The following is a 15,219-nucleotide window of genomic DNA, read 5'->3' on the forward strand; positions in this document are numbered from 1 at the left end:
ATTTAGTCATCGAGTTGGAAGAGATCCCAATGGCCATCCAGTTCAACACCATTCTGCCATGCATGGACTCACAACCCAAGCACCCCTGACAGATGGCCATTCAGCCTCCAAAGACCTCCAAAGAAGGAGACTTTACCACTCTCTGAGGGAGTATGTTCCACTGTCCAACATCTCTTATAACCTTATCACACGCAGGGCAAAAATGGTTGAAACGTCATTCAACCGTTGCAGAAGCATTGGGGTCTGATCATGCCTGGAGCTTCTAAAGTGTAATTAAGGCTTCCTGCTATGGAATCGTCATTTTCTGAATAACGGGATATCACATTATTCAGAAAATGGCTCCTCCTGGCTTCCCCATGAATGATTCATGACAATTCCATAGCAGTCCATGACAATTCAATTACGCTTTAGAAGCACCAGGCATGATCACATCCCTGGTACTTTCGCAACGTTTGGATGACGTTTTGACCATATTTTGCCCTGCGTGTGACAAGGTCGTTACTCTCAGGACATAGTTTCCACCTATGACATAAAAGTTTCCATCTTTCAGCTCCAGTTTACAAAGCTCCTTGATTCTGTTCACTGATTTACTGAAGAAGAAATCTCCAACTATAAACACTTGCAATTTATTATATTTTAATACTGTAGAAGAGATAAATATATTTGGCCATAAAACATCTTTTGAATGTCAAGCTCTGCTGAACTGAAACAAGATTTTGAAATTACTAACATGACAGTATAATTCCAGAAGAGCTGCAGAAGCAAAAATGTGCCCCAGTATTTCAGCTTATCAACATAAATTTCAGAGATCACTCCTACAAAGATACATATTGAGCTTAAATAATGAACTCAGAACCTCGACTACTCTTAATAATGATGTCTTAAGGAGTCTTACAGCCCTTACTAATTTACTCAGAAGTAGTGATACAGAGTTCAATGGGAACTACATATAGGAGTATGTAACTTTATGTAGGATTGTAGACATAATACCACAAATGTCATAGGCTTGCAAGCCTCTGAATTAGCATTACTGCAAATTACTATTCAGAACGTTAGCTAAAAATTAGCTAAAAAGTTCAGCTCAACTAATGTTATAGAAGGGCTTTTTACTTGCACACAGTGGTCTGAATATATTACTATGGCTTCATTTTTATTTTTTAAAATACTGTGGTAACATCCAGGGTAGCATGCTGACTCACTGGGATAAATGGGAAATTACCTTTCCCATCTTGGCATGCTCTTGGTTGCCACAAAGATTTTAGATACTGTGACAAGAGGTTACAGATTCATGAAGTACAATGTACAAATGTACAAAAGAAAAATGTCCTTGTGCTTCAAACTGAGATGAAAAATTGAAGAACATATAATGTATTAAAAATCCATATATTCAGAAGTGTAGAGGAGCTTACTCCTAGCAAAATTACACTTTCATGAATGCATACAGCAAAAATTGTCACATTCTGTTGCTGTGTTGCCTTATTTTATATTAATCAAATTCAAGAAATCTGACCCCATAACCATAAATAGCCAACACAATTATGTAAAACTGGGAAAAATGAATTCAGTCAATTCATATTACATTCATAAGAAACATTCATTATAATAAATATCTATGCAGAATATTTGCAGCTAACTAGGTGACGACAGAATTTATATTTGAAGAAGTTAAGAATTATAGAAGCATAACAGGAAAAATAAATAAATAAATAACCTCATAGATATGACTTCACAGGAGTAGGCAAGAACCAATTATTAGTATATGTGAAGTTCTTCGATGTCTAAATTCTTACAGCAGAACATTCTATCCTGCACCTATATCTGCTATTTCTTGAACAATGCAAATAATTCAGCCAAATTGCACATCAAAGGGTACTTATTTGGACAGATTCTGATGGGATTAATTGTTATTTGTAACAAATGCAAAACATTTCTCCCCACAGTCCTCCCCCCCATATATAATCAGCCCTCCTCTTCCCATACGCACACTGATCAAGATATCAGAGGCAGCCCATGGTCAAGGGTTGGTGGTCAGACTCCAAAGTGGAAGAGTGAGATGTCATCACCCTAGCTTGGACAACAAGCTGAATGTGCTGGAAGATGACAAAAATTTGAATGGCAGCCATACTTTGAAAGCTTTATTTTTCCGTACATTTCTTGAAGTGGCTTCATGGCTTATCAGCCAAGAGTTGTGAAAAGGGTCTTTAGAATCAAGATGTTGTAACCATATCATTTTTTTAAAAAGGCTATTTTTGGAAGAGCTGAGTAATATTATGAACATTATGAACTGTATATCTAGAGCTTGGTCAGGTTATATATTGTTTCCCAGATACATTTATGGAATGGCTGTCCCATTCCTATAGCACCATGTAAGAAAAATGATGACTCTTGAGATTAATAGTGCTATTTAGGCTGACACAACTCTACTATTTGAACAGCCTCTGTTCAACACTCTGAAATGGCAAAGTGTAATATTGAATGGGTTAAGTTCCAGATCAGGGATAATGGAAGAAGCATAAGGCAATGAAGAAACATAAGGAAAACAGCAATGAATGTCACTGAGTAGTGCTGGGACTCTCCTGTTTGTACATAAAACAAGTGGGAAATCATCCAGTCATACAAACATGTTTCCCAAGTAGATAAAGAAAGAAATGCAAATGGAAACTATTTTCTTGAACTTTTGAAAGCACATTAGATAGTTGCTCCAACCAACTTTAACAAATAATATTTCAACCAGGAATCACAATTCCCTTTGGAAATAAAGACAAAATTCTGAACAATTGAATTCAACACCATTTGTTTTGCTGTTATGCTTAAAACTTATCTTTTCTATTCAGTTTGTAATCAGAAAACAAATGGGAAAATCTGACCTAAGGTTATAAAGGAGTTTTATACATTCCTGTCCCATAAATCCATTTGTAAATTATTTTCAAGTGCTGGACTGGCAGAGTTAACAATCTCTCATAGGACTCTGGAGGCAGAGCAGACTACCTGGTAGCAAAAAAATAATAGCAGTACAAGAACATAATTGTTTTAAAATATGCAACTCATTTGTCTAAAACACACTGCCGAAATAATCCAGTTTGAGACCGCTTTAACTGCTCTGGTTTGATGCTAGAGACGTCTGGGAACTATAGTTTTGTGAGATGTTTAGCTTTCTCTGTCAGAGAGCTCTGATGCCACAATAAATTACAATTGCCAAGATTCCCTAGCACTGAGCCAGGGCAGTTAAAGCTATCTCAAACTGGATTATTTCTGTAATGTGTTTTGGACCTATATTCATATATTTTCTTTATTGATCTCTGAATACAGAGGAGTAGCAGCTGAGTATACTGTCTTAAGGAATTAATTTAAACTGACTTTCTTCTCAATGTAATCTAGATTCTAAGGTCCAAAACACACTGCCAAAATAATCCAGTTTGAGGCCACTTTAACTGCCCTGGCTCAGTGCTAGGGAATCCTGAGAATTATAGTTTATTGTGGCACCAGAACTCTCTGACAGAGAAGGCTAAACTAGTCACAAAACTACAGTTCCTAGAATTCCCTAGCACTGGGCCAGGGAGTTAAAATGGTCTCAAACTGGATTATTTCTGCAGTGTGCTTTGGACCTTGGATCTTGTTTTTAATATGTTCATTTCACAATTATCAGGTATGATGATACAGTTGAAGTCAACAATTGGCTGTGGAGAATGTAAGATTGTGGAGTGTACTGAAACTGGATGATTTAAAATATAAGAGAGACCTAAAGAAAATAAAGAGCATGTTTGGAGATTTGATCAGAACAAATGCTCTGACACTATTGCCTTGATCCACATATCAGAAAAGAAAGAGGTAGTTGGGGGGACACTTTTCAGAAACCCATCCTTCATCTTGAGGATTGCTGGAACAAAACACATCAACCATTCCCTCACTGATATTACTGGTAGGGTCTCTTCACTGGGTGCCATCTGAGATAATGGTGACTGAGGCTGCAGAAATAATGCAGTTTTACACTTGCTTAACTGTCATGGCTCCATTCTATGAGATCCTGGGATTTGTAGATTGTTTTGGACGAAATCTCACAAAGCTACAAATCCCAAAATTCCATAGCATGAGCCATAGCAGTTAAAGCTGTATCAGACTGCATTAATTCTGCAGTATAGATGCATCCTCAGAGAAGAACCCCCGGAAGTGGTGGCCTGTTTATGGAATTCCTTTCCCTGATAGATGCACCTGATGTCTACCTTGCTATCATTGTGGTGTCTAACAAAGAAAGACCGTTTTGTTCTCGGAGGCTTTTAATTTTTTTTTAATGTTATTGCAATCTGTTCTTTTAATCTCAGGATCTACTGGTGTGGAAGGGTGCTTCATGCCAACTTCCATATTTCTATTAATTTCTGAATTTACAAAGAAAAAATATATTGTTCATGCAATGGCATAATGTCTCCTACCTGGTACTTACACTTGGAAAATTGTTATTTTTTATGCTATGGTCTCATCTGTTGTATTCTTTTTAAGCTTTTTTTAAAGTAACAGATAGTTATGGTGCTCACACCAATATTCTCTACCAGCAAATATTTCCAACAGCTACCTATGTGTTCTTCACCTGTCTTATATGCTGTCATGGCAAATGTGATAATGGCCCTGTGTAATGTTAGATACAGAGATATTCTTGCTGAGACTGCCATCAAGTGTTATCAGTTGGAAGAATTGACTCAAATCTTATTTTACTCAGATTAACCATAAAGCTGAAATTGATAGTGAATAAGGTTCAATGAATGTCCAGTGCTTTAAGACTTCTTTAGGTACATATCTGTAAGAACTCTGTACCCATTTTTGAACTGCAGTACTGAAAAAGCTCTCTACCACTCCCATTTCACTGCAACTGAGCTTCTCCACATTTCACTTCTTTTCAGTGGCTGCACATATTCTTTAGCAATTGGATTTAATCTGGAAACTACAGGAATACAGAATATTTCCTGATCATGTGAAGGTCCCACTACAATTGGGGAAAACATAAAAGTGGATGGGAAGGGGTGTCTATCTTCTTTTTCTATAGGAAAAAATTCCAGTAGAAAAAGATGACATTTAGGGGGAGGGGCGGGAATTCTCTCTGGAGATGGGCAAAATGATTTTTAAGACAACAGATGAAGAGAATAAAGATTTTTGAGTAAAACAACAAAAAACTATAAGGGTATCACCTGTGTATCTTGTAGAACTCAGTATCTGCTATGCTGTTATCAGTTTTAACTTTGTTTTTAATTATGCTATTATTGAGGATTCATAGGTATATCTTTCTTTTAAAAAAGAAACTTTTTAAACAAAATGTATTGGTTCTGTTTCAAATTTTATTTTTGCTCACTTCCCATATGTCAGTACTAAGCAAGGTATATGCGTAAGGTCACCAGCAGCACAGCACTTTATGTCTTTCTCTCTGTATTTGGTACTGGGAATATTTGCAGTTTTGCTAAAGAATTTGTATGTCTAAGGCTGCAGTCAGATGCCTAACAATCTGAGAATAAACGCCAGTAAATAGAATGGGTCTTTGATCTCAACGAACAGGCATACAATTCTTGTATGCAAGATGCTTTGCAAGGCTTTTCCCCTAAGAATATGGCTGTGAAAATACTGAAACAGGTTATTGCATAAAATCGCTTTGTGCAGTAGCATAATTTTATATCCTGAATTATAAATAACTTACACCAGTGGATAGTGTCACCCCCTCCCCCATTTTACAGAGACACCCCCCTTCCCTGCATATCACAGCCTATTCCATACAGCAGGTCCTTTGACCTTCCATGCATCACTTTTGAGGATTAGTAAGGAGGGATGCTATGTGGCCAAGTAAGTCTGCTTATATCAACCTTATTGCAAGCATCAACCTGTAGTCTCCCTCTCTTCAGTTAGGAACACATTAAAGTTACCCAAATGGAGCAACCAATACCTAGCTGATGGTTCCTTAAAATGCTGGCAGTATCAACACACAAGAAAATCATTTGCTCTTTAAAACTTCATAGTCTGCAGAACTGATCTCTTGGTCCTATATTGCAAACATTTTTCTACATTCAAAGTTCAAACAGCCAAACCAACACAACAGCTGCCCAAACCAAGGATGATGTCTAGAATCCTGGGTCCAACAGTACTGCATGTTCTCCATCCTCTTCCTTGTCTGCCCAGTTTCATATGATCACACAGTCCTACCACCTCAAATTGGAGGAGGCAGGATGGTAAGACAGAATAATAAACAAATAACTAAATACACAGGGTTTGGACCAATATAAATGTATAGTGTCCAATAAAATATTTATAACTCACTAGCCTTTGAACAACTATTATGCTTTAGAAATAAAACATCTGTAGACTTGGAAATGCCAAAGTATATGCATATTATGAAGTCGAAGGCTTTCATGGCCGGCATCCATAGTTTTTTGTGGGTTTTTCGGGCTATGTGGCCAACTCTTCTAGGACATGGCCATATATGCATATTTCCACAAAAATACAAAACCTAGTTCCATCCAAGACTATCAGAAAGTTGAATATCTTAAAGATCCAGACATTACCAGCATTTTTGTATTTAATATTACAAGTCGCTGTTAAATAATTCTGTCACACAGTGTTTTAAAGCATCACTTTCAAATGCCTCTGAAACTGAGTTTCATTTATAATGAATATATTTCCACACCTGTCTGCATGCATCTCAGGAATGTTATTTGCAGTGCCATAAAAGTCAGGTAGAACCTCTGTTATAAATCCTTATTCCTTGTTTATAGCTTTGTCTGTTAAAAAAAAGTCACTCTTGTCTGAAACACTGCACACGAGAGTCTCAGCCAGAAATCAAATTTCTTTTATAACAAGTTTCCAAAGTGCCTATAAAACTTCAGCCACAACCCTCAAAATTGGATAACGCAGCTTGCAGGGCATTTGGCAGCATTATCACATGCTGTTGAAAGGGATTAAACTACAAGCCTAGTTGAATGCAGAACGAGGTATACATTGGTCTTTTTGACCATCTGTCAGAAAAGAAATTGCCATGTACATAATCAGATCATTGATAGATCCAGTCCAGTGCTCTAGACTAGCAGTGAAGGCATTCCTAGCCATAGTATTCAAAATCCTTTCAACTTGGCTTGCCACAGAATGAATTTGGGACTTTCTGCATGCAAAGCATGTGTGTTATCACTAATTATAGTGTGTCTGTGGTCAAGTCAATTAGTAACACAAGTACCCTGCTGTTCACTGCAATCCTGTGAATGTACATTCAGAATGGATGTAGTTCAACAGAATTTAGCTTCACATAACTGCGCATAGGAATGAAGCTTCTCAGTTCTCAGTGCAGTTCTATAGATGTCTACTCAGAAATGACTCCAACTGAATTCACAGGGCTCACTCCCACAAAGTGAGTTTAAGATTTCAGCCCAAATGCCAAAGCCAAATGTGGCTCAATCCAGCAAAGTCTGACTAGTTCAGAGTGACCATGTCAAATACAAACATCCAACGGAATGACCCATCCATGCTTCCCACCCAAAAACAGAGTTCAATGCACAGTGCAAAACAGCAGCAAATACAGAGGAACAGATAGGAAAATACAATTAAAATTAAAATTACTAAATCCAGTAAGGACCACATTGTAGAGGACAGCTCAGAATGAACAAGATGCCCTGCTTAAAGTTAATGATCCAGTCAGATTAATCAATATTGTAACTCTTCATAACTGATCTCTTAATCAGTGATTACAAACTATCCAAGAAATGAAAGATCTGTTGATTTCTAAAGCAGGTCCACCATTTGTTGTTACAGCTTAAAAACCGAGACTATAAAGCAAAGGAGATTTGCGCAAGGAGACAGGAATATTCTTAAAAAGAGGTTGCACTTTTGCCAGTCTTTTAATTGGATTGTACAAAACAAACATTCCAGCTTACAAATAAAACTGACATTCGGTGAAAAAGGTTTTTAAAATTTCCAGCAGAAAGCATCTGACCCCTAGTGCTCACAAAAGTTAGAACGAAAAGGTATATTGAGTCAGTAAAGCTAACGTTGTGCCTGATTTAAAAGGGAGAAGCATTAGCATCTTTCACGGTTCATGCTGCTAAAGAGGACCACAGGACAAGTGAGACTACATGCCCCTAGGTCCAAAAAACCAGACTTTTAAAAATTTCAGTAAATGCAGTGTTGCAAGCTGATAATTTAACACGGAGATTAAAAATGTGCCTGAAACATGTATTTGTCTTACATGGGTAATGTAAAAAGAAAATCCCCTGAGCAATCAACAATGTGAGTCACTGGAAGGGATCTATAAGAAGCAGGGATCACACCAATTCTTCAACATATAGCCTTCCAATGCAACATTAATTTGTATGGGAGCAATATAAATTTAAATGTGGATTACATAGATAATCCTCCCTTCCTTTTGCTTCAGCATCAAATCCACCAAGATTTTGCTCTGTTATCACAAGCCCAAAATATTAAGGTGCAGCAAGTGCTCCTATTAACACTTATAGCGGAGTGACGGCATGTATTCTGTGAAAGCACAGAACATCAAACCTCCCACTTTCGGCGCCCTTTCAGCCACACTGTTTACAACAAGATAACACTGGACAGGGTGGGCTTTAAGCCCATGGCAACAGATATCTCAATAAATTAATCAGGCTGCAAATCTACACACTGCCCTGAGAGTAAAGTCCACTGACTTACATCTAACTAATCGAATGAATGATGATGGATAATAGTTTTTTGTGGGTTTGGGGGGCTATGTGGCCATGTTCTAGAAGAGTTTATTCCTGACGGTTCGCCAGCATCTGTGGCTGGCATCTTCAGAGAATGATGATGGATAATCTTTAAAAACAACACAAAACTCTCCGGGGCACATGGATATGTGACCATGTACCTTACTCTTTCTTGTTGTGTGCCTTCAAGTCTTTTCCAAATTATAGTGACCCTAAGGCAAACCTGTTATAGGGCTGAGAGGGTGCGACTTGCCCAAGGTCACCCAGTGGGTTTCCGTGGCCAAGCGAGGAGTCGAACCCCAATCTCCAGGGTCTTAGTCCTACCCTCAAACCAGTGCCCCATGCTGGGTCGCACCCTTTCCTAGGACATGCATACCCTGGGTTTACAGTCCATCAACAGCAGAGGGGAAGTTTTGTTGCTGCTGTTGTTTCACTTATCAAATGAAGGGATGTATTCTGTTTAAAGGAAAAAAGAAATCGTGAGAGGGAAGGTGAGAAAGGAGAGCAGCAGGAGCAAATAGGGCTTTCTTTCAGAGTTTTCAGTGGCTCATTTGGAGCCTCTTCCTCCCTCTTCTCCTCCTCAAAGCAAGGTTGGGAGAAGAAGGCATCCATCTGGAGACTTCCTTCTGCCTTGGAAAAGCTAAAAGGAGGTCGCTCCTGTCAGGGAAAAGATGCAAGCTCTTGCTGGAGGGGGGGGGGGGAGGGAGGGAGGGAGGGCGAGGGGGCTGCTTTCCCTTTTTAAGGGAAATGAACACTGGACTCCACAGAATGACCAAAGCAAAGAAATCAAACAGCAGCACCGCCCTGTCTATGGCTATAGAGCCTAAGGAGCGAAAAGGGGGGCTCTGGTGCCTGGGTGGGTGGCACACAAATAAAGAAGAGAAGATTATTTCTGCATCCACACTGCAGAAGTAATCCAGTTTGACACCGCTTTAACTGCCCTGCTGGCCCAATGCTAGGAGACACTGTGTGACATTTCGCCTTCCCTGCCAGAGAGCTCTGGAGCCACGACAAACTACAGCTCCCAGATTCCCAGAAGGGATGCAGCCCAGGGGAGCCGAGTGGATTCTTTCTGGAGTGCGGAGGCAGCCAGAGGCGCCCAACTTTCTCTGCTGCCAGAGGGGAGTTCTTCCAGGGGGAGCCCTTTTGCCTCCTCTCCAGAAACTTCTCCATCGGCTGGGAGAGCCTCCTCCGAAGGCAAGACGGGCCAGAAAGCCTACTTCCAGGCTGGGATCCTTCAAAAGCGGCCCGAAAGGAGCATGAAGAGCCAAAGAAAGGAACCAAACACACAGTAATACACAACTCTTGCAGGAGAGCCTGAAATGCATGGCACGGAAGAATACCCCAGAGCTGGAGGAGACCCCTAAGGGCCATCCAGTCCAACCCCATTCCCCCCCCCCCACCCCCCCCACCCCCCCCGGGGGGGGGACCCCAAGAAAAGAAACACCCCCCCCCCCCCAAAGCCAGAAAACTTTCCCTCCCACCAGCTCCATCCTCCCTCCCAGCCTTTTCCCCTCAGCACCCACCTGCTCTCCACCTGGGCCAGCCTCCTCCTCCTCTTCTTCCTCTTCCTTCCAGAGGGAAAGATAGAACTCAAAAGAGAGAGAGGGGATAAACACAGATAGCTAGAGGTCGAGTTTATTTATTTGTTTGTTCGTTTATAATGTTAGTGGGTTGGTGGGTCGGTATCCATCCCTCCCTCCAAGAGCAAGGAGCCTGGAGAGCCCTATATAATCCTGCGGCTCCTCTTGCAGCGCCGCCTCCTGTGCTGCTGCTGCTGCTGAGGCTTCTGTCTGGATGGATGGCAGGCAAAGGATGGAGAGGAGAGGAGAGGAGAGGAGAGGAGGAGACCTGGGAGGCGGCGCGCGCACGCGGGCAGGGCTTTGGCGCGCGCCAGGCAGAGTCCCGGCCTCGCGCTGGAGCCTGGACCACTCCACTGGCGCCCATTCACAGGCATTTCCCTTGCTCTCAGGAGCCGCTCCGCCACATGCACACGCCCCATTATTTCCTATGGAGCTCGAGCCTAGCTGGATTTTCCCTTACACGAAGGGGATCCGGAACGGATCCCCCACGTAAGGAGAGCGTTCATTGTAATAATAATAATAATAATAATAATAATAATAATAATAATAATTGTAGAGAGACTTTGTAGCACCTTTGAGACTAAGTGTAAGAAAAGAGTTGACAGCATGAGCTTTCTTAGATTTCAGCCTACTTCCTCAGACACAGTTGGGTATAATAATAATAATAGTAATAATAATAATAATAATAATAATAATGTAGTCTACCCAAAGCATCTGAGGAAGTAGACTGAAGTCTGTGAAAGCTCATGCTGCCAACTTCTTTCTTTCAGTTAGTCTCAAAGGTGCTACAAGATCTTTTTACATATCAGTTCAAACACACGAATTAAAGTTGTGTGTGTGCGTGTGCCTGTGCGCTGTGTGTCTTCATGTCCTCTTTTCCAACTTTACAGAGGCCAACCTATCATGGGATTTTCCTGGCAAGTTTCTTCAGAGGGGGTTTGCCATGGCCATCCTCTGAAGCTGAGAGAGTGTGGCTTGCCCAAGGTCATCCAATTGGTTTAATGGCTGAGCAGAGATTCAAACTCTGCTCTCCAGAGTCCTGTGATCAATCCAATATGCCACAAACATGCAGCAGTTTAAAAGGACATACACATTTCCACATTTAATATCCAACATCTTAATTCACTTAATTTTTAAATCCAATTTTAAAATGATCTGGACTCAGCAGCAGACCCAAAATTATCTGGATCCAGAGGCTGGCAGTAATGGGGCTGAAAACTGAGGGAGGAAAAACCGCCTCCTCAGAGAAATAGGCTGCCCTGGCTTGGCCTGTCTCTTCTCAACAGGAGGCTGAAAGGACAGCTTGAAGAAAAGGATTTCTGTCCAAGCTTGGCCTCACTCGCCCTGGCCATGCCCTTTGCCCTGTCTGTGCTCCCTCACAGTCCCTTTGGGTAAGTTTCCTTCTGGAGGTTTCTGCTGACACAGGGACCAGATGTCCTCATAACCACAAAGGAGGACAACACACTGAACAAGGTAGTCTATTCAAGGAAAAAAATGGTGGACATGACACCAAAGCTACAAACAGACCTATACATATACATATTAGTCATGCTCAAAATGGATGACATTTGGGAATTCCCCCTGGATAGAAGGCTGAAATGGAGGGCATATCTGAAAAAAAAGAGGACATGTCAGGTCACCCTGAATTGGCAGAAGTGAAAATGATACTTTTCAGGCTGCAGCTCTCACAGGGTCACTGGCTGTGTTTGTGGGGGATTCTGGGATATAAGTATAGAAAATAAGTAACTTTTTTTGTTCCAGCCCAAAGCAAGGGATGATGAGTGAGGAAGCAGACTTCCCCACCAGATGAGCCAATCTGAACCTTCTTTCCTTTTGCCCCATTAAGACTATTAGCACCCCTCTGGAAAAGAGGTACTGAATTGTATAAAATGATCGGGAACTGCTGCTGGACTCAAGCCTGCCTAATTTCAGCACAGGTGCCTCCGGTTTCCTTCCTAATAACTGGGGTTACTCAAGTGTGTGGAAAACTCTGGGTTCGTAGTCCACCAAGTTTGTAATCCTTAGCATATTTACACGACACTCATAAACGTGCCTACTCAAAGGTAAATCATTTTTTATTTCTTATTGAAGCTTTAGCATTTGTTGTGTGCCATTTGTTGTGTGCCATCGTTTTTGACTTCTGGAAACCCTAAAGTGAATCTGTCATGGGATTTTTCTTGGCAGAATTTCTTCGGAGGAGGTTTGCCACTGCCTTCTTCTGCAGCTGAGAGACTGTGACTTGCCCATGGTCACACCCCTTTGCTGGGCCACAGAGAAGCTGCATTTTGCCACTTCTCTGTGGCCCAGAAAATGCTGGATTGTGGCCACAGGGCTGTTGGTGAGGTTGCCCTGGCCCCAATCCAGTGTGAAAAGGGGCGGTCTGTACTGGGCTTAAAATAAATACGTGTAAGTGGGTGGATACAATTTTAACGTTAGCCTTTCCCCCACTATCCCTTCTTAGATGTTATAAGAGTAAATGTTCATTTCAAACACCAACTGCATAGTTCAAGATCCCTTGTTTCAGATTGGTGGTTGATGTTTAACTTTCCATTTCCAGTCAATGATACAACTGTTTTTTCCTCTGAAAGCCCAGCAGTTTGAAAGAATGGAAGAAATGTTTTGAATGTCAGTAGAAGCATGTAACAGTCCTCTGACAATGGAGAAGAATAATCTTTCCAAATGTTGTTTTCTATGAAATCCTTACAGCTGGATTGTATAAATAAAGCAAGACACAGTGAGAGAGAGAGTGCTTTATTTTTAAAAGTAACAAACACGGGGAGGGGGGCCTGTGGGATTGGAGATACTGTGCATTTGACAGAGATTTAACCATCACCCTGCACCACAATCCCAGTCCAAACCTCTCTATATATCTTTAGCAACTATTTTCCTTAAGAGAGCTTATTTCGTAAAGAAAAATGCAGCTTGGAAAGACAATTTTTACCAGGATTTTAATGCAAGCTTAATGGATTACACCTTCCCCCATTTACCTCTCATGTATTATTTTTAAAGTAGGTTCCTCACATTTATTTATTTTTAAAGTGCAGTTGGCTCTCCATATTCGTGGATTCTTTATCCACTGATTCAACCATCCATGGCTTGAAAGTATTCAACAATATAAAAATTCAAAAAAGCAAAGCTTGTTTTTGCCGTTTTATGTAAGAGCCAGCACTTTACTATGCCATTGTATAGAATGGGACTTCAGTAGCCACATATGTTGGTATCCACGAGAGGTCCTGGAACTAGTGGATACCAAAGGCCCACTGTAGAAACAAAGTGTGCTGAATATAAATAGTAGTTTAGTGTGTTGTTCAGTCTATCCCTTAGTGACACAGGAATCCCATTAGGAGCAGCTATAGATCTCTGAGAGGCTATTGCTGAACAGTGTACATCAATGGTGCTACAACAACAACATTAACAAACACAATATTGTGCCACTCAGCTCTGACTCTACCCTTGCTTTCCTTTCCTGCTTGTCAGTAGTTTATAGTACATTTTCTTCCATGGATTTCCACTCTAATTGATCTAGTCTACAATCCAGCTTCACTGCCTCTTGAATCTAGTCAGCTTTTCTGATCACCTTTCTTCCATAGTTCCTCCTATTCTCAGCCGGAATCAACGTTTTCCTTCCCATGTCAACCTTCCAATGCTGTTCCAAGAAACTGTCAAGTGTTTATTCAGTCCCCACATTGCCCCAGGACATTCCAATAGTGTTCCTATCATTGGCCACTATGCCATACTGCAGATTACAGGGTAATTTTCTTCCAGCTTTTGAAATTGGGTAGGTGCATTAAGATGATTTTAAAACAACCTTGAACCTAGAATTATGTCATGAGTATGCATATCAGGTTTCAGACTGATAGCTTCATTCTCAAGGGAAATATCTTCTTTCAAGGTACAGGAGAAGTAGTGCCTGACAACATATTTGGTGATTACATTGTATTTATGCTTGGAATATATGTTGCGACTTAAAAGCACTTATGTTCCAGTTACACTACATCGGTCAAGTGAGATATCCCATTACAAACAAATAAACAAACAAATCAGCCATTACATTCTGAATGCCTGTGTTTAAGTTGAGATCTCACTTCACTTTTGGGAATCTTTTGTTGGTTCTGCAGTACATAATGATTTCTCAAGGGATGATTATGTATTTATTTATGTTTTTAGTACAGGTGAAATCACCAGAAACTTGCTAGTACATGACAGCTGTAAATGGCACAACCATGTTTGTAACAGTGAAGCAAATGGAACTAGGAGCTATAACAAGAAAAGCTAGATATAGCACCGAAACAGATTCCCCCAAAACACCGGATTGGGGCTGCTGCAGAGCCATCTGTTTTGGGGCCATCTGTTTCGGTGCTACATACAATGGACCCTTGTTATACGCTGGGGTTTGGTTCCAAGATCCCCCGTAGATAACAAAATCGGTGTATGCTCTAGTAGTCCCATTAAATATAATAACATAGCAAAATGGTGTCCCTTATAAAAAATGGAAAACCAAGGTTTGATATTTGAAATTTGAAATTTATACTTTTTTTTGAACATTTTCAAACTGTGGATGCTTGAATCCGTGTATAAAAAAATCCAAGCCGCAGGGAACATAGCACATTTTGCCAGTCTGTTTAGCCTCTCACTTTGCTTATAGACATAGAAATCAGGCTTATATAATGGATTTCTATAAAAGTGACATATCCAGTACATGCAAAAATATATTCTAACTTCAGAAATGGTTAAGAAAAAGTGGGAGTGGGAAGAGGTAACCTACCTAGATATGCTTCCTGTCACACTACCATCAAATGTACAGTTACTTCAGGACATGACTAGAGTATGCTTTGATACAGTGGGCATGGCTAGCACGTACAACCCTGCTTTTTCTCATGCATTCATCAAATACATGGGATGAGTCTGTATACATAAGACCAGGGGTAGGCAACCTG

This window comes from Sceloporus undulatus, chromosome 2 (genome assembly GCF_019175285.1).
Source record: "Sceloporus undulatus isolate JIND9_A2432 ecotype Alabama chromosome 2, SceUnd_v1.1, whole genome shotgun sequence".
NCBI lineage: Eukaryota > Metazoa > Chordata > Lepidosauria > Squamata > Phrynosomatidae > Sceloporus > Sceloporus undulatus.